The sequence below is a fragment of the Suricata suricatta genome, chromosome 11 (genome assembly GCF_006229205.1).
Source record: "Suricata suricatta isolate VVHF042 chromosome 11, meerkat_22Aug2017_6uvM2_HiC, whole genome shotgun sequence".
Classification (NCBI taxonomy): domain Eukaryota; kingdom Metazoa; phylum Chordata; class Mammalia; order Carnivora; family Herpestidae; genus Suricata; species Suricata suricatta.
Genome location: NC_043710.1, coordinates 86,498,924 through 86,518,374, shown reverse-complemented (window position 1 = coordinate 86,518,374; position 19,451 = coordinate 86,498,924).

Below are 19,451 nucleotides of genomic sequence, written 5' to 3'. Positions count from 1 at the left end.
CTTACAAAGTTTTCTTTATGCAGGATACAGTTTAAATTATATTAAAATTCCAAGGGCTCAGATCATGATCTCACAGATAGCAAGTCTAGCTCCATGTTGGGCTCTGTGCTGACAGCGCAGAGCCTACGTGTGATTCTCTCCCTCTCCCTCTACCCCATCCCATGTTCTCTCTCTCTATCTCTCTCTCTCAAAATAGATAAGCATTTAAAATAAGCTGACAGGAAATAACTTTGCAGTAGCCCACAAGACTGTGAACTTCTAGCTACACACTGATGTCAATGATGGGACAGAATTTGGAGGATCAGTTTATCAGAAAGTACGTGAAGATCTGGACACGGCAGTAAACCTTTCTTGGACATCAGCTACCAACTGTACTCACTTTGGCATTGCGGGCCAAGTATCAGTTGGGTCCCACTGCTTCCATTTCTGGAAAAGTCAACAACTCTAGTTTAATTGGAATGGGCTACACAAAGACTCTGAGGCTTGGGGTCAGGCTTACATTATCTGCTGTCGTGAACAGGAAAAGCATACTTGGTGGAAGCCTTAACTTTGGGCTTGCCCTGGAGCTGGAGGCTTAATCCAGCAGCTGGCAGCTTAATCCAGTTTAAAGAAACCTCTGGGAATGGGTATCAGAAGATTTCATCTAATATATTTCCAGTGTGACCAGCAGACATTCCCCCCGCCCCCAGAGGTGATCAAAACACAGTCTGATCTAAACAAAAGCTGTATTCTCAGTATTTGGATAGTTACTTGCTAGCTGGTTTCCAATTGAATTGGTTATCTATCTAGTTACCAATGCTGCAGCCATGCCGTCACCTATATGATATTTAAATTTATTTAACTGTTTTTATGAATATAATGTATTGTCAGATTGGCTTACATGGAACACCCAGTGCCCATCCCAACAAGTGCCCTCCTCAATGCCCATCACCCACTTTCCTCTCTCTCCACCATCCACCCTCAGTTTGTTCTCTGTGTTTAAGAGTTTCCTGTGGTTTGCCTCCCTCCCTCTCTCTTTGTAACTATTTTCTCCCTTCCTCTTCCCCCATGGTCTTCTGTTAGGTTTTTCAAGATCCATATATAAGCAAAAAAATGATACCTGTCCTCTGACTGACTTATTTCATTCAGTGTAATACCTTCTAGTTCCACCCACGTTGCTACAAATGGCATAATTTTATTATTTGTATTTAACTGTTAAATGTGCTACCAATCACTAAGAAAACAGACCTTCATGAATACTGTACACTTGTGTGCATGTTTGTTTTTATATTCCCATTAACATTGAAGCAAGATATAAAATTAACATTAAAAAATTAGTAAGTTTCACATACACAGTTAAGTAGCTAAAAAACATAATGAAGGAGAAATCCCCATTTACAATAATGAAAATATAAAGATAACATGCTTAGGAATAATCATTAAGACAAAAGTTATTAAACCTTATATGCAGAAGACTCTTACATACTCCTGAACAACACAGAAGTAGACTTAGGTAAATGGACAGACATCTCTTCTTTTTGGTTAGTGACTGCATCATCAAGATGTAATTTCTTTAGGGGTGCCTGGATGGCTCAGTCAGTTAAGCATCTGATTTCTGTTCAGGTCATCTCACAGTTTGTGAGTTTGAGCCCCGCATCAGGCTCTGAGCTGTGAGCAGAGCCTAATGCAGGGCTCAAAGTCACGGACCATGAGATCATGACCTGAACTGAAGTCAGATGCTTAACCCACTCAGCCACCCAGATGCCCCCCTCCTTAAATTTTTTTTTTAATGTATACTTATTTTTGAAGGACAGAGTGATCTTAATTTTAAAAAAAGGTTTTGTGGAGCTAGTCAGATCAATACTAAAGTCTATATGAAAAAAATATATATGAGAAAAAAATCATAGGAAATATAGGAAAAGAAAGCTTTGGAGGGGAACTAGCCCTAAGACATGAGCAGAATGTATTATAAAGTTTCTATAATTAAAACATGTGTTACTGGCACATGGACAGTAGACATAAAACTCAAATGAAATAGAACATCCAGAAATGGACACAATTACATGTAAAACTGTAATATATTATAAAGATATATCTCAAATCACTGGAGAGCTGGAGAGCTATATCAAATGAAAAAATAGAGCCAGTTCTCACACCATTCACAAGAAAAACTTAAATGAATTACATCTCTCAATATAAAGCAATGAAATAATACAGTATTAGAAGACAACATGAGTGAATAATCTGTAACTTATAACATGGAAAGCTTTATAGGGAAAAGCTTTATAGAAATAGTTCAAAATATAAATGCAATAGATTGATAATTTGACAAAAAGGCAAAAATAATGTATCATGCTTGATAAAAAATTAGTTAATCAAAGGCAAATGAGAAGTTAGAATATATTTGTAACGCATTATAGATATTGGGCTAATGACTTTAATATGTAAAGATATTTTAAAATTTAAAGAAAATGATTGGGGCACCTGGGTGGCTCAGTCAGATAGAGTCTGACTTCACCTCACGTCACAGACTCACCATTCGTTTTGTGAGTGTGAGCCCTGCATCAGGCTTTCTGCTAATAGAGCCTGCTTCAGATCCTCTGTTCCCTTCTTTGTTTGCCCCTCCCTTGCACTCTTTCTCCCTCTCAAATAAAAATAAAAACCAAAAAATAAAGTTTAAAGAAAATGATCATAATTGTATAAGTATTAGGCAAACTATATGAATGGAAAACTTAGAGTGTGTGCGTTTGCAAATGTATCTATATCTACATATAGGCCTTAACCGTATGAAAATTTTTAACTTCACTCATTTAAAATTGTGCATGAAAATAATAAATAAGGGTGCCTGGGTGGCTCAGTCGGTTGAGCGTCTGGCTTAGGCTCAGGTCATGATCTCATGGTTCGTGGGTTCGAGCCTGCATTGGGCTCTGTGCTGACAGCTAGCTCAGAGCCTGGAACCTGCTTCAGAATCTGTGCTTCCCTCTCTCTCTGACCCTCCCTTGCTCGTGCTGTTTCTCTCTGTCTCTCAAAAATAAATAAAAAACATTAAAAAATTTTTAAATCATTTTCTTATATTTAAAGGTATTTTTATTACAAAATTTAATTTATTTATTTATTTTTTTTTTTAGTTAGCCATCAGCACAGAGCCCGATGCGGGGCTCGAACCCACAAACCGTGAGATCATGACCTGAGACCAAGCGGACGCTCAACTGACTGAGCCACCTAGGCACCCCAAGAAAATGATTTTTAAAAATTTATAAATTAAAACTACCTGTTTCTTAACAAAAGCTCAAAAACTTGGCAATATAATTTCATGGAGAGCTTGTGGAGACACAGCTCCCTCCTACAATGCTGTTGAGAATGTAGATTTGTTATGTGGAGATTTGTCTCTTTCTAACCAACCCACAGATGCATTTAGCTATGAACTAAAAATTTCACTTCTAGGAACTTATCACAAAGTACACATTTAACAATAGAAAAATATGCACATCTGATACTAGCCATTGCTGTGTTTTCACTGCAAACTAATTAGAAACTATGTATGTGCTCAAACATAGGTAATTCACTGAATAAACTTCAGCTTTAGTGGTGTTATCATGCAGCTTTAAAACAGAATGAGAAAGATCTCCATGAAATGATGGTAAGTTGCATTTAGGATATATATGTTAAGTAAAAAAAAAAAAAAAGCAAAGTGCTTATTTTTGCAAAGAGAAACAAACATGGAAAAGAGTAAAATTGGTTACTCACAAGCAGGGCAGGAAGAGGTGGTAAGGGGGGAGGAGTGGGAGGGAGTCACACAGAGTGGAAGAAAAAAGCGAGCATGACATTTTTCTGAGTATAATTTTTTGGTACAGTTTTGACTTTTGGAAGCCCACTAATGTTATCTACATATTCAAACAAATTAAACCAAGATGGGAGTTTAAAATAGAAAAATCCAAATCTAAATGCCAATATACAAATAAAACTTAGTAAGTTTCAAATAAATAACCACACTGAAAGGCGGGGGGAAAAATAGAGCTAAACCAAATAATTTCTTAACATGGAACTTTGTGCGCTTAGTGTAGGGGGAAAAGGAATGCAAACAGATCACAGATTCTTTTTAATAGATTAAGTTTGTTTTTTTAAGTAGTTTGTATATAGCAGTCCTGAAAATTATTGATGTGTTGAGCAAATGCATCACTCTGATAATATTGTTGAAATGTGGGGTTTTCATTGTGGAAGGAAGATAAAACTATCCCACGTGGGGTTGAATTATCATTGGAGGTTGTGATGTAGTAAGGACCCTGAGCCTCATCTTTTAAGATATTTTGCCTTTTGAGGATATGTTTTAGGATAAACACGCAATATTTTTAGTATTTTTAAATTTACTTAATATACTGACACGATAAACTTTAAGCATATGTGTTTACTTGGTCCCCAAATATTCAATTCTTCTTTATTCCTCAAGCAGAGTGACAGAGAGTTATAACAGTTACTCTGGGTCTTTCCCAGGCAAACTGGGATATGTATTCACCCTACACATACTACACATACTCCTCATAGACCTTTGATCATTTTCCCCTGTTTTGTCCAGCTGGTCAGTCCGCGTGGGTTCCCGAGGGAGGGAGTGAGAACAGGGCAGGACAGGGAGCACAGAGAGTGGAGGCCAGGCAGTGTCTCAGATCAAGCCACTCTCTTTATTGAGAGACCACGCATGTCTTATAAAGGGTAGAAGGCGGGCAGTTGACGTGAGTTAGTTGCTAGGAAACAAGGGCGGGGATGGCAGCGTCAGCACGCCGCCAGAGAGGCTAACAAGGCAGGCTTGGGAGGGAAACAAGAAGGCCTCAGTTGAAGGTGATAATGCAGCTCAGCTGTGCGGGTGGCTGATCTTGCAGGTCAAGGCACATGTCTTTTCTTCTGGCAGCTCTTCTGGCAGCTCCCGACATTCCCCCTTTACCAGTTTTCACTTTGTGAGTGCTCTGAGAGTAGGGAAAAGCAAGCCTGACCGGTTCACTCATCCGCTCCTGAAGATGGCCCTTTCTGTTCAGAACCCTGATCATAGGAGGCTTACCTGATGCTGGAACATGTGTCTTTGGACTGGTTAAAATCTAATGTGTGTCATTAACTAATCAGAGACTCATTGTTCTCATTTATAACATATGAAGAATACTAGCTTGCTGGTTGCTATAGTATTAAATAAGATCATCTATTATAAGGTACATAGAGTAATTCACTGCACTCAATAAGTAGTAGGATCATTTTATTGTTGTTACTTTTCTTGTTACTCTTTTTCTTTAGCATTAACCTCCAATGTTTACCTTGAAAATATAATCTAATGTTCATGAATAATCCATTACAGATCAGTCATGTATGAATTTATTTAAACCTCTTTGGGAATGATAATTCCTGTTTCACTTTTTAAAGTAATGAGTTCCATAAACTTTGTTTCCTGCTGTGTAATATGGCATTTTGTTTAAATTGTTTCAACTTCGCTCTTCCAAGCATCAATGGATTCCTAACAGCTCTAAAACCCCAGTATTTTGTATATAAATTTGTTTTGATATAATTCACATCCTTGAAATTTTTATAGGTGCCAATCATAGCCTTTCATGTTCATTATTATTCTAGACCCAATAATTTTGTTTGTATTGTTTTAAAATTCAATTTGAATCCAGAAATCTGAAACCTAGCCCTAGCTTCATGAGACAGATGGAGATAGAAGGTCATTCTAGGACAGAACCTATTCTGTGACCTTCTCATTGATGGCCTCCATTACCCCTAGCTCTTAAAATGGGGTTCTGAGGGTCTGGATGCTACAGTCAGCAGATGACTATAGAGAAATGATCCCTAACAGGGCCACATAGAGTGGTATTATTGTACTATTGTATCTCAAATTGAAGGGAGATTTCCTAGAACTTATATTTTATGTGTGTACCTTTTTATTGTAGCGTTGTCTGGGTTTCAGATAAATCATTGTTCCAAAGAGTAGAATAACAGCAGACTCAATATTAGGCATTTTCTGGGTGCATTTTAAGGATTAGCATGGTTCTGTCTCTTTGTAAGAGACCCAAAAGAAACGTGAGGTCTGATTTATGTCTTTGAGGACCAAAGTCAAAGGTGAACTGCACAAAGATGGATAAAAACTAGAAAACAAGTCAGTGCAGGCCAATTGTGCTATGCAAGTTGAAAAAGAATTAGCATGAAGAAGAAACGATGTACCTCACTGGTATACTCAAAAGCCCTGCCATGGGAAAGAATCAGAGAGGAGAAAATAGATATAATATATATCATTTTGTTGAATATGTGCACATATATTATTTTATAAATGTGGAAGTGCATCATTTAAAAATCAAACAGCTATCAACACTTCATAATTTAAAAAGCAGTTGCCTCTCCCACCCTTCCTCAGGACCATTCTCAGATGTAAATCGTGTTCAACTCTTAGAGATCTTTTTTCTCTTATTAGCCAAAATACTTCAAAACAACATTTAAATATTCCTAACTTCTCTTTCAGTTTTGGATAGGTTCTGTTGGCTCTCCTTTGTAAAAGGGGGATTTCACTTTCTTAAAACTCTCTAAACACACACATTCTCACACAGATACACGTGCTCCTACTCATGCATCACCCATATAACATTCTTCTTGCATCCTCCAATATAGTTATGCCATAATTTTTACTTCAAATAGAGTTATTTAAATATTTATTGGTAGATCAATTTTGAATGTAACCTTCTTTTCGTAAATTTAGGTTTGCATTTTCTTTCACAATCATTTTCTTTCCCTTGGAGTTGACAATTTGAATCAAGCCCTGATGCTTGTCTTCCCCATTTCCTTTTCTCTCTCCTGTCTTCTTCCTTCTTCCTTCTTCCTCCTCCTTCCTCTCTCTCCCTGTCTTCCTTTCCCTTGCCTCCCCACCATTTCTATTTTCCAGGGACCTAATATCCATTTATCTGCAAACATTCTTTCAAGTATCTTCTCACAATATTCTATCAAAATTTCAGCTACTAAACTCTGCCCATTTTTATTTTTTGAAGACATCCCTCTGGATGCCCTTCCTCTGACTCTCGTCTTCCTCTCCACCTGTTGTCCTCCCATTGCCTTGGCCATCACTCAGGTCCTTCACTCCGCTCCTGTAATGATTTTTTTTCTTACATATCATATCTTTCTTGTTCTTAATTTTCTTCCTCATTTTGGGTAGGCACTCTTGAATAGTCTCCTTTGAAAGAATACTTGGAAAGTAACTGTGTGAGCTCTTACACATCTAAGCTTGTCCTTAGGTTGACCTCATACTTATCTTACAGTTTATCTGCAGAAAAATCTCAGTTGGAAATTACATTCCTCCAGAACTGTGACACCCACACTACATTCTCTTCTGTTTTCCAGTATTGATGGTGACAAATAAAATTCCTTTTGGAACTTGGTGATAATATGCTTTGGCATGTTATTTTTTCAGCCATTATACTGTCTGCATATTGAGCTCATTAACAGGGAAAGTTGTGTTCTTCAATTATGGGGATTTTCCTTTATATTTTTTCTTAATTCTTTTGCAAGTTTCTTCTTTTGTTTTCTTTTTTCTCTCTGCTATATCTAGTAGATATTGGAGACTTAAATTTTTTTCCCATTTCTCCTATTTTCATAGCTTCATCTTATTTTACTTTTTTCATTTTCTGGAATATTTCTCTTAATTTAATCTGTAGCCCCAAGTTGAGTGTTTTATATCTGCTATCATATTTTTAATTTGTAAGAGTTTTTGTTCTTTTGAGTCTTTCTTTTCTACCTCCATCTCTTCTTATCTCCAAGAATTAGTAAGTTGAATATTTTCTCTCTGAAGATTACAATATTTTAGAGATATTTTTTGATACTTGAATTGCTTTTCTCTCCTCCAGTTACCCTTTTTAATTTTTGTGTTTTGATTTTTGTCTTTTTCAAAGAAAAGTACACAAAGATCTGGTGTGGCTTAGCTGATAAATAATATGTAAAGAGTGAATTATCAAAAACCTCATGGGGTCTATTATGCCTCCAAGGGGCTTCCTGCCTGGTGTAGGTTTATGTGGCTGGGAAAACTGAGAGGCTCCATACCATTAGCATAAATGCAGGGTACAGTTCAGTTTCTTAGAAAGAAATCTAGATCTCCAAATCTCTAATCAAGAAACAAGATCTTTTTATTTTTTAATTTTTTAAATTTGTTTTTAATTCTGAGAGAGACAGAGAGAGTGCAATCAGAGGAATGGCAGAGAGAGATGTAGATAGAGAATCCCAAGCAGACTTTTGCTATCAGCACAGAGCCCAATGCAGGACTTGAACTCACAAAATTATGAGATCATGACATGAGCCAAAACTAAGAGTCAGACATTTAACCGATGGAGCCACTCAGGTGCCCCAAGAAGTAGGACTTTCTTGATAAAATGGAGTTAACATATAACCAAAGTAATATCCTGTCAGAGCCTTGTAAGGCTGGCTTTCAACAAGTTGAGGAAGGAGACAAGGGGTGGTGGGACCAGGCTCACTGTTCCATTAGAGACTTCAGCAGATCCCCATTTTTCAGTAAATAATCAGTTGGGTCTAGTGGTCAAAGTCCCCATTGTTTCTGGATCACTTCTAGGATTAAGTTTCTAGTCTTCTGTCTGAAAGAGGAGGGAAGTTTCCCACTCAGTGCTGGGTCAGGGAGGGAATCTGGGAGTCAGGGGCCTGAAAGAGTACAGGATACCCATTTAATCTAACGTGACAATAAACAATGCTTTTTCTTACAGAAGTTGTGACTTAAAGTATTATGGGTTGTTTACCTGAAATTCACATGTAACTGGGCATATGCACTGTACTTGTTAAACCTCATGATCCTATTCTGGAGTGACTATAGACTTTCAACCTCCATTGTTGATTTAGGCCAGTCTCCACGTCTACTTTCCGAGACATCTGGCTGGAATGACTGATTTTGGAGGATTGCTGAGGTTCTGTGGTAAAAGTAAGATTGCTGTTGTCTTATTCTTGCCCTGCCTCCAGCAGAAGCTGCAGTTCTCTTCATATACGAAGTCAGCTAACATTAGCTGGCTTGTTTCCACTTTCTAAAATGGTTTATTTCCTCTAGTCTTATCTATAATTGAGGGTTTATATTAAAACAAACAAACAAACAAAAAACTACACCCACAAGAACTCTTAACTTCCATTTTGGTGGAATTTCATATGTTTTTCAATTTACTGTGTTTAATCAGAATTCTTCAATGATATTGCTGAACGTGTGAATAATAAGTGGCAATAAGAGCATTTCATGGCTGTCTAGTTAAACATAGAAGATTAACCACAAGCATTTATCTTCTCTTTGTCTGCAAGCCACAGCAAATGATGCCAAAAGGACTTGAAAACCTAAAGTTGTAAGAGAACACTTTTCAAGTCAGGTTTTTGGAAGGCAGGACATCTGAACTAGTTGTCTAGAATGGAGAGATCTGGACATGTGATGACTGTTCAGAAGCAACAGATTTCCCCCACTCCACCCTGAGACTGATCGTCCTTGGAAAACGCCAGCTACCATAGCAATTGAGGTTAATAGGGTGGGTTGACAACAGGCTCATTAGTTTTAAGTCTGTACATGGAAGACCCCTTCAGACAGTTTCCCATGTGCTGGGCATCCAGATAACTCTCCCCCCACCCCATCCCCACCCTGACACTGGACTGATTGTTCTCTCAAGAAATCGAAATGGAAAGGAACCATAATGTACATCAACATAGGAAATAACATGGGTGATCTATAAGGTCCAAAGCAGGAGATTAATTGAAAAACATAGAGAGGATTTCAGTGCCCACTTTTCTTCTTGCTCCCAGAATTCTCGCAGGTATGTATCTTATCTTTCTCACTCATACAAGATATTAATAGATTTTCTGCAGATAGACTAGCCCAGAACAAGGATATCCCTCCATGTACTGATATTGAAGGATCCTTTAATGAAGAACACAACTCATGACTTCATTGTCCTTAAGTGCTACCCAGATCTCAAGGAGCCTATACATAGCTACATAGAAATACCAGCCAGCTTTTTATGACCTTGTTCTTAAATATGAACAGACTTTAATATGAACAAACATGGACTACTGGACTTCAGACTTTTTAAGAAAGCCTTGGATATGAAGGAAAACACAAATAGGAAAAATAATTCAGAGAAAAAAACAATAAATAGAACACACACAAAAAAACTTCAAAACATTTATGATTAATACTTCCTGAGAACAAACAGAAGATATTGAAGTCCCTCCAAAAGAGAGAACAGAGTGCTATAAAATGAATGAAACAAACAAGAAAGAGGAGTTGTAAATTAAATATAATTAAAGCAATAATTAAAAGGTGGGAAGATAACATTTATGAAATCTTCTAGAAAGCAAAACAAAGAAGATGAGAAAGATACCAAAATTAAGGGTAAATTAAAGATGGATACAGACAATCTGAAATTCAAATAAGTGTTTAAGAAAAATAGAGCAGAGAGGAGAAATTATAAAAAAAATGAGAAAATTTTCAGAGCTGACAGACACAGACACACAGACACACACACATGCACACATACACACACACACAGGGACACAAAAAGATTATTCCAAAACTTCAGAACAATGGGGGCAAAACAGAAAGATTTAGGAGAGGGAAAAGGAAAGACCTATCACACCATGAAACTGGATTCAAAATAGTGATGAGTGTTTCCTCAGCCATCTGGGATTCTAGAAGATAGTAATTCTTAGGGAAAGTTATTTCCAATCTAGAAATCTGCCTCCAGTCCAAATACCTGCTAACGTTTAGAGCACCAATTCTCAAATGTTACTGTGTATGCAAATCAGCTGTATTTGTCCTTCTGCAGGTGGTAGCCAGGGACTGGCATTCTGCCTCTCTAACAGATTACAGGTGACGCCAATGCTTCCGGTCAGTGATCCACACTCTAAGTAGCTTTCAGGTTCTAGAAGCTGTCTGAAAAATTAAGGGAGTGAACCAGATAAGAATATTGGAAGCAGGTGAATAAACAAAGGAATCTGGCAAATGGAAAATGTAACAGCCTGAGCATGTACAGAGCCGGGAGAGCAGCAGTGGAGAGTGCAAAAGATGGAAGGAGATATGTAGAGTTTTCCACAGGAAAGCATGAAGAAATGAATATTTTTTAAAGATTTGGGAAGAAAATTATTTTTCAAATAGAGGAGAAAACTGGAGGATTTGGGAAAATAAAACAGCCTTAGGTATAAGGAAAATAAGCAAATTTAAAAAGACAAAACAATCACAGGGGGGAAACAGTTATACAAGAAAGATGCTCATTGAACAATGCTTGACTGAGTTTGGCCTGAACTATATTTGCAAGGTTATTATTTCAAGCGCAGTTTGTGCTCGTTAGTAGACGGTTGGTAGAGATTCTACAGTATGTGTTGGTGGTAATTCACATTAGGGAAGGTAAATAGATTCTATGTAACAGTAATACAAATGAAACGGCTGTGTAAACATATGTGTTGAAATATAGAGAATAATGCACAAAATAAGTGGCTAAATACTCTGAAGGAGGCTGTCTCCGAGGAGAAGGAATAGAAGCTATGAAGAAACAAGGCAAGAGACTGCTGGCTTTTGCATAAGCCTTTTACTGCTACTGAGTCTAAACTTTGAAAAAAAATGTATTGCTTTGAAAAAAAAATGAGATATGAGTGTGCACATGTGTAGCTCTATTGTGACGGTTGCCTAAATGGTAAAACCGTATATTTTGTGTTCATCCTGCTGGATGGTGGCACAATGGCTGTTTCTATCATTTGTTACTCTCTGAAGGTACCTGGAGGCTTGGGGAAGTAGATGCTGGGAGCCCTGTGCCCACTCATTGTGGAGTCTGATGAGTGTGCTTCTCACATTCCATTCATCTCTACCAGCAGACGCTTCCCAGGCCCCTCAGGCCCAGGCAAGGAGCCATTTCATCAGAAATGGAAACCTGGTCTTGCCTGGATCCTTTATTCCTTCTGACAAGCCACAAGGACGGGTCACTTGGTACTTTTTAACAGGCCAGTGGCTAGATCCAGGAGAGGGGATTTTCATCAATGAGGGGGAAAAAAAAGTGATGCTGCTTTGCAAATCCACATAAGTAAGCAAAGGTATTTTTCTCCATGAATCATTTAGAAAATTATATGGTAAATTGGGAGCAAGAGAGACTATCTGCATTTTGCCAAAAACCTGACCCTGTTAGAGACATGCTTTCAGATGTTCCAGCCAGAATCTCACCATGTTGAGTGCTGCATAGCTGTTCTCCATTTTACACACTATGTAATGAAGAATGTGAAGTAGATAATCCCAAATACCCATAACCTCCAAATAATCATTTAAACCTTCCTTTGGGATTCGCTTACTTTTCTACAGGATTTCTTTTTCTAATTATATTATGATTGGGCTAATATTTATTTGAATGTCCTGATTTTATACCTCCTCCATCACTTATAGAGCTTGGGAATGGATGCAGTTCATAAATCTGCAGCAACCAGGAAAGAAGGAAAACTAGCCTTGGCTTAATAATTTGTTCTAGGTAATTCATATACCCACGTATGAATATTCATTCATAAGGTCTCCTTGTCCCTGTAATGGAGAGAATTCTAATTAAGATCCAACTTGGAAATAACAGTTCCAACATTTAAGAATTCTCTGTATTAGCCAAACACCCAAAGACTAGTTGTCCTTTGAATTCATTCATCTATCTGTTCTTTCATTCATCTGTTCCTTTATTGCTTTGTACATTCTACATTTACTCACTCATTTGGTAAATACATGGAGCACCCCTGTATTCAGAATCTGTGCTAGACATAGAGACAAGGATTAAGTGAAGCATACAATCTTTGCCTTTGTGGGGATTTTGGCTAGTTTAATGCAATGAGCGCAAGATTCGTCTGGTGAGGTTATTACAAATACAGATTCCTAGGTTCTATCCCTGTGGGCCCTAACCAGCAGAGGTGGGTTTGAAGAGAGAAATGTATTTAATAAGCATTCTATGGAGTCTGAGGCAAACAACCAAACCTCATTTTGAGAATCACTGGGGATAGAATTGTTCCAAATATCGGCATGGAAAAAGGTCACAGACTTCCTGGCAGGAGATCTCCAGGACAGTTTCAGAGTCACTAATACCATTGACACATGTACTTCCCACTGCTACGATGTACCTCCACTGCTTGGCAAGCCTGGCCAGGTGGTGCTCTGGGCATTTGCTTGATCTCTCCTGGCTGCTCCAGGAGTGTGCTAGCACCGGCGGGCCTAAATAAGCTATGGCGGTTACTGTGTTATAAGGGCAGCATTTGGACCCTGCTAAGGATGCTGCCAGTGCTGGGACTACACAAAAGTGCAGCTCCAGCTGCAAGAGGACACTACAATTGGAGGGCACTTTGCATGGAGTTCCCCATGGATCACCACAGAGCAAACACCAGAAGTGCAGTGGGGTAGAATTTCTGCAGGGATCAGAATCGCCTGAAGCACTTGCTAAACTCAGACTTCTGGCCCACATTTTCCATATTCTGGGATGGGGTCTGAGAACTTCTATGACTGACAAGTTCCCAGAAGATCCTTGCTCCTGACCAGAAACCATACATGGAGAATCTCTGAGCTAGAGTAGCCAAGCATGTGTGCATTTTAACAATTAGACATCAGAACATGTCGATTACACATTCTTCTATGAAGGAGATCATCCATATCCAAATAACTGTAGAATCTGAAAATGCTATTTGCAAAAGAGAATAAAAATTACTTTCTATCTGCAAATCTGACACTAATTTCTGCAGCAAGAGGAGATAGTAGCAAAATTATAAAGCCTACGTATCTTGCATTTACTTTGTCTTTTCTAACACAGAATCCTGCAAGTTGGGAACTATTTTATCATTATTATGGGTAAAACTAGTAAGTCCAGATCTCTTTTCTAACACTTCAACTAAATATGGGATCATACTTGGAATTAAACTCTAATGGAAGGTTCATAAAATGTCTTCTTACTTGTTTCTCCTTGCTTTTAATATAAAAATGGGTAAAAGAACCCTGTTTATTTTTTTATGACTTTTTAACAGCTAAATAAGTTTATTTCCTAATTATAAAACTAATACTTATTTAAAAATAGAACATAAAGTTACAAATAAGCTGTATATTTACTTTGGGGTGCCTGGGTGGCTTAGTAGGTTAGGCATCTGACTTTGGCTCAGGTCATAATCTCATGGTTCTTGGGTTCCAGCCCCACATCAGGCTCTATGCTGACAGCTCAAAGTCTGGAGCCTGCATCAGATCCTGTATCTCCCTCTCTCTCTACCCCTCCCCACTCCCATTCTCTCTCTTTTTCTCTCTCTCTCCCTTTCTCAAAAATAAAACAAAATATTAAAAAATTTTCAAAAAACAAGCTATCTATTCACTTAAAATATTTCACATGTTTGAGAGGAATGCTCCCACGTTTGGTATTCTATCCTAAGTGTTTTCTCATAGTATTAAATTTTTTTTGGAGAAAAGAAAGATTCTATCATAAGGACCAAAATGTGAAATAGGAAAAATAGAGCTCCCCAAAACATAGCTGTACTTGTAGATAGGAGATAGGTAAAGTTGTAGATGGAAATTAGTTGTAAAGGTTTAATCAAGCTCTACAACAGAAAGCAGAAATGGGGACCCAAAATGCAATTTCCAAAAGGAAAGTTGCCCTAAGCTCTCATAGACTTGCAAACAATTACATTTTATTTACCTACAACTCCCAGGGAAATTAATAAATGTATCTCGCTACTCCCAAGTCTAACTTTTATTGCTCTGTTAATGTGTAAATATTGTGTAACTGCTTTTTTTCTTTCCAGAAGCTGTCTTTTTGACCTTCCCTCTCTACCTAATACATAAAAACAAATCTTATTGCCACACACTACCTTCATAACCAAGAACCAAACTATTATTCGGGTTAGCCAAATAAAATAATTATCTCCCATTAACCAAGATGGCCTTTTCAGTAGCTTTTATCTTTGGCTGCATAGCCGACACAGGAAACTTTTAAAATATATTTTTTTTCTTCAAGTTTTTACTTAAATTCTAGTGGGTTAGCATACAGTATGATAGGAGTTTCAGGTATAGAATTTACTGATCATCACTTACATATAACACCCGGTGTTTAATCCAGGTGCCCTCCCCTCCAGCAACCTTCAGTTTGTTCTCTAAAGTTAAGAGTCTGTTTCCTAAGATTCTGTTTTAAATATTAATAGGAGGAAATTGAGAGGAGTTCCCTGGTCTGGCAGCATTGGCATTACCTGTGAACTGTTAGAAGTATAAAATCTCAAGCTCCACCTTGGCCTAGTGAATCAAAAATTTTGGGGGTGGGAAGCAGCCATCTATGTTTAACAAGCCCTCCCAGTGATTCAGGTGCCTATTAAAGTTTAAAAACCATGACCTTGGGCCATTGAATCATTTATATACATAATAAAAGGGGCAAAATATTTGTTCAACTTCACAGATTACTAAAAAACAGTAACAGTTAAGAGCACTTACTTTGCACCAGGCACTGTACTGATAGTGTTAGATGTTTTTACATTGATCATTTCAATGACCCAGTGAGGAGGCACAATTATTTTTCCTCTTATTTCAGTAAGAAAGCAGAGTTAGACTTGTTTGCCCAATTACACCCAACCGATAGGCTTAAACTCAAGCAGTCTCCTTCTAAAAATGAAGGCTCTTAGGGTGATGATAACATCATGAGGACTCTAAATGTGCCTCTGTTCTGCCCTCCATGTTGGCAGTAAGCACCTGACCTCCAAACTATCAAAATGTTAATTGCGGTTTCAATATACAATGCTTTGTAAAAAATAGCCTTTGTCAGCAAATTGCAGAGGGCTTCCTAGCGAGGGCCTTCTTGCTATTTTGAGGGTCAGAAGAACAGAGAATTCAAGGTATATTTGTGAAGGGGAGAAACAGCCCAATGGTCTAATGCAATGATCTACCACCTAGATCAGCTCACCTTTGGCTGGATCAAAAGCACAATTTCTGGAACTGAGGCCTTTTAGACCTATGCCTCTTTGTGTTTTCAAATGGACTTGTGTTAGTTTCTGGACTTGAACTTGGAGCTGACACGGTTGCCCTAAATAGCTCCTCAGAGGTCTGGATAGCACTCCTTTCTATGCAATAAATGATATAGTGTACAGAAAATTGTCCCAGAGGTAGTAAAACTCTATACAGCTCTGGGACATTACTATTAAGCGCATATACCACAAGGGAGAGACTTAAACAATTAGGAAGAAAGACTTTGGCTTCCTTAATGGAAGACAGACTCTCCACAAAATATTTTCAGATGATGAGATGGATTCTTTTCATCTACTTTCTATCAAAGACACAGGACACCTGGTAAATCACTCCACATCTTTAGGTCTCAGTATAAGATCTGCCCTAATATTAACATTTTTATAACCTGACACTTTTCCTCCCCCAATTTTCTGAACCACACACTGCAGTAGAACAGTTTTGTCTTTGTTTCTACAATTTTCTTCCCAAGGAAGATCCTTGAATGTGCTTTTCTGTTTTATCATCATTTTCTCCTTCTCCATGACCTTACAGCCCATTCTCCCCACTCACTCAAGAGGGCCATCTCTACTTCTTTCCTGTGCCTCATTAGTCACTTCTGGCCCCTACTTGCCCTTGTCCTGCTGTGCTCTTGATTATTTCGACCTGGTTCACATGAAGCTTTCAATGAGCCAGTGGTTTCCTTACTCATGGGATACTTTGTGCTCAACCCAGAGAATTGCTTTTCAACAATTCATTCACAAACAAAAATCCTTAAAGGTAAAGTTAAAAAATAGGGCTGGGTATGGAAAGTCCAGAACCTAAAAGGAAGTAGCCAGTATGATTTATTGCTAAGTACAAAAAAAAAAAAAAAGATTCAGAGACCTGTTCATGCAAAGATAATTAGAAGACTTCGTTTTCTCCACTTCTGCTTTGCTCTCAAAAGAATCTGCACTTTGAGTGTTGATTACCTTAATTTTACATCTGACCTGGGTTTTATCAAATCCTAGAGTTGCGACCACTGTCACCTTATTTATTGTGTCTCAGGGCCTTGTGAGATCACTGCAAAGAGTAAAGGGAACCATCATTAGCCTAATGTCTGCACCAAATCCTTACGTAATATGATCAAGGAAGATGCCTTGATAATTTCTGCACAAGATGAAAAGGAATTAAGCAAAACTATGCTTAGCAAATTTTGCAAAACCAACCTGTTACAGGTCTTCCTCAATCTACAATGGGGTTGCATCCAATAAACCCACCACAGCTGAAAATATAAGTTGAAAATGCATTGAATACATCTAACCTACCAAAGATCACAGCTCAGACTACCTAAAACATCCTCAGCACACTTCCATTAGCCTACAGTGGACAAAATCATCTCACACAAAGCCTCTTTTTTAAAGGGTTGAATATCTCATGTAATTTATTGAATGTGGAACTGAATGTGAAAACCAGAATAGTTTATGGGAAAGAATGTTTGTAGGTGTATCTGTTGTTTACATTTTGCTACTGCAAACATTGCAGGAAACCATCAGTAGCCCAGTAGAAGATGGAAATTGAGAATTCAGAGTACAGTTTCTACTGCATGCTATTACTTCTGCACTGTCGTGAAGATGGAAAATCCTAAGTCAGTAATATGTGTTTTTAGAAGTCAAGGCTTGGCAGCATGGATTCCTTACTCGTCCATAGTAACTCCTGATCCTTGAATAGATACATGGCTGTGTATGTGTGAGTCTGGCCAAGTGGTAAACTGCTTACATGTGTAGGTAACAGAAATCCAAAGGCTTTCTTATTCCTGAAAAGGTAAAACATCTATGTAGCTTTGTCAAATGGAGTATTTGTACATTTCAATTACCACATGATAGGATTTGTCATTGTTTGAGGCATCTCCTTGAGAGGGGAGGGATGGGAGGAAGAAATAGAATGGTGGTATCCGTTTTTTAATATAATTTGTAAAATTCTTTTTTTATTTTTAAGAGAGAAATATTGTGTGTGCATGCAAGCAGGGGAGGCGTGGAGAGAGAGGGAAACAGAGAATCCAAAGCAGGGTCCCTGTCATCAACACAAAGCCCCATGGGGGGCCTCAACCCAGAAACCATGAGATCGTGACCTCAGCCCAAGTTGAATACTCAACTGACTGAGCCACCCAGGTGCCCCACATCTCTTTTACCCAAAACCTGCAAACTTGTAATGGAAAGGAAAAACCAGGTGGGCTAAACGAGCAAGGTAGAAAAAGCCCTTTTCTCTGTTAAACATCTTGGCTTTCAATCCAATTAAACTTGTGTGCTTAAAATAAAATCCACCCCGACAGGTCCTTTCTGCTTATATATGACAGCAGAAAGAGCAGCAAAAACTAAGGATACAGAACGTGTCAGTTGCCGGAGGAAGAGAATTCTGTCTTTTAAAATGAGTGACTGAATTAAAAAGATAGAACGTGCTTTGGGGTTTTTTAACCCCTGTTAGCTTTATTAAAATATATATTTTTCCCCTAAAGTTTATTTAGTGTAAGAGAGGGGTAGGGCCAGAAAGAGAGGGAGGAGAAGAGAGACAGAGAGAAAAGAGAGAGAGAGAGAATCCTAATCAGGCTCCCTGCTGTCAGCACAAAGCCCAAAACGGGACTCAAACCTACTAATCGTGAGATCATGATCTGAGCCCAAATCAAGAAATGGATGTTAAATTGACTGAACCAACCAGGCACCCTGACCCCTGTTAGCTTTTTAGGCAGGTTGCTTTTTCCATCTTTGTCTCTCTCTGTCTGTGTAATTTTGCTTGTTTGACCTTGGCATTCCTCAGTTACTCGTCTAGTGTCCAACCCTTGGCCATAACTTTTTTTTCCTACATAGCAATGAATTAGCCTATGATAGTACCACCCGTGTGTTCCTGGCAGTTCAGACTTCTAGGCCACCCACTGGTTTCTGGCTCCATCCTTCCTAAGCCAGGGTTGACAGCTCAAATATAGGAATGAATGATTGCTGCTAATACACCAAATCTGACTGGTAACACTTTCTTTGTTCTGCAGCTAGAATCCATTAACTGGATGAAAGGATCTATAGATTAGCCCCCTGTTTACCCAGCTGCCTAATGCAATCAGATGGGATTTTTGTTTAAAAAACAACCCCCCCAAAAAAGAAACAAAACCCCCCAGCAGATTTATTTTGGTTTAAAACTCAGATGTGAGAAGGAAGACCTCTGTGCAGAAAGAGAAGACATGGATCGTGGCACTAAAGAAATGCCAGGGGACTGATCTTCCCTTGGGACAAGCAATGCTGTCCATCCTCCCTCTGACTCTCATGCCATGTTTTGATCTCTCATCTTCCTCCTTCTCATTCTTCACATGAATCGAGGGAGAGCCGGCCACAGGGTGAAGTGTGGTCTTCCTCTGTGATCGTTTGGAATAAAAGCACGGCTCGGGGACAGCAGATAGGCTCAGGCTGCTTATATGATTTTTAAATCTGGGCTTTAAGCAATAAAAACAAAAGTTTTCTGGTGTTGCATGAGGCCCAGGCTC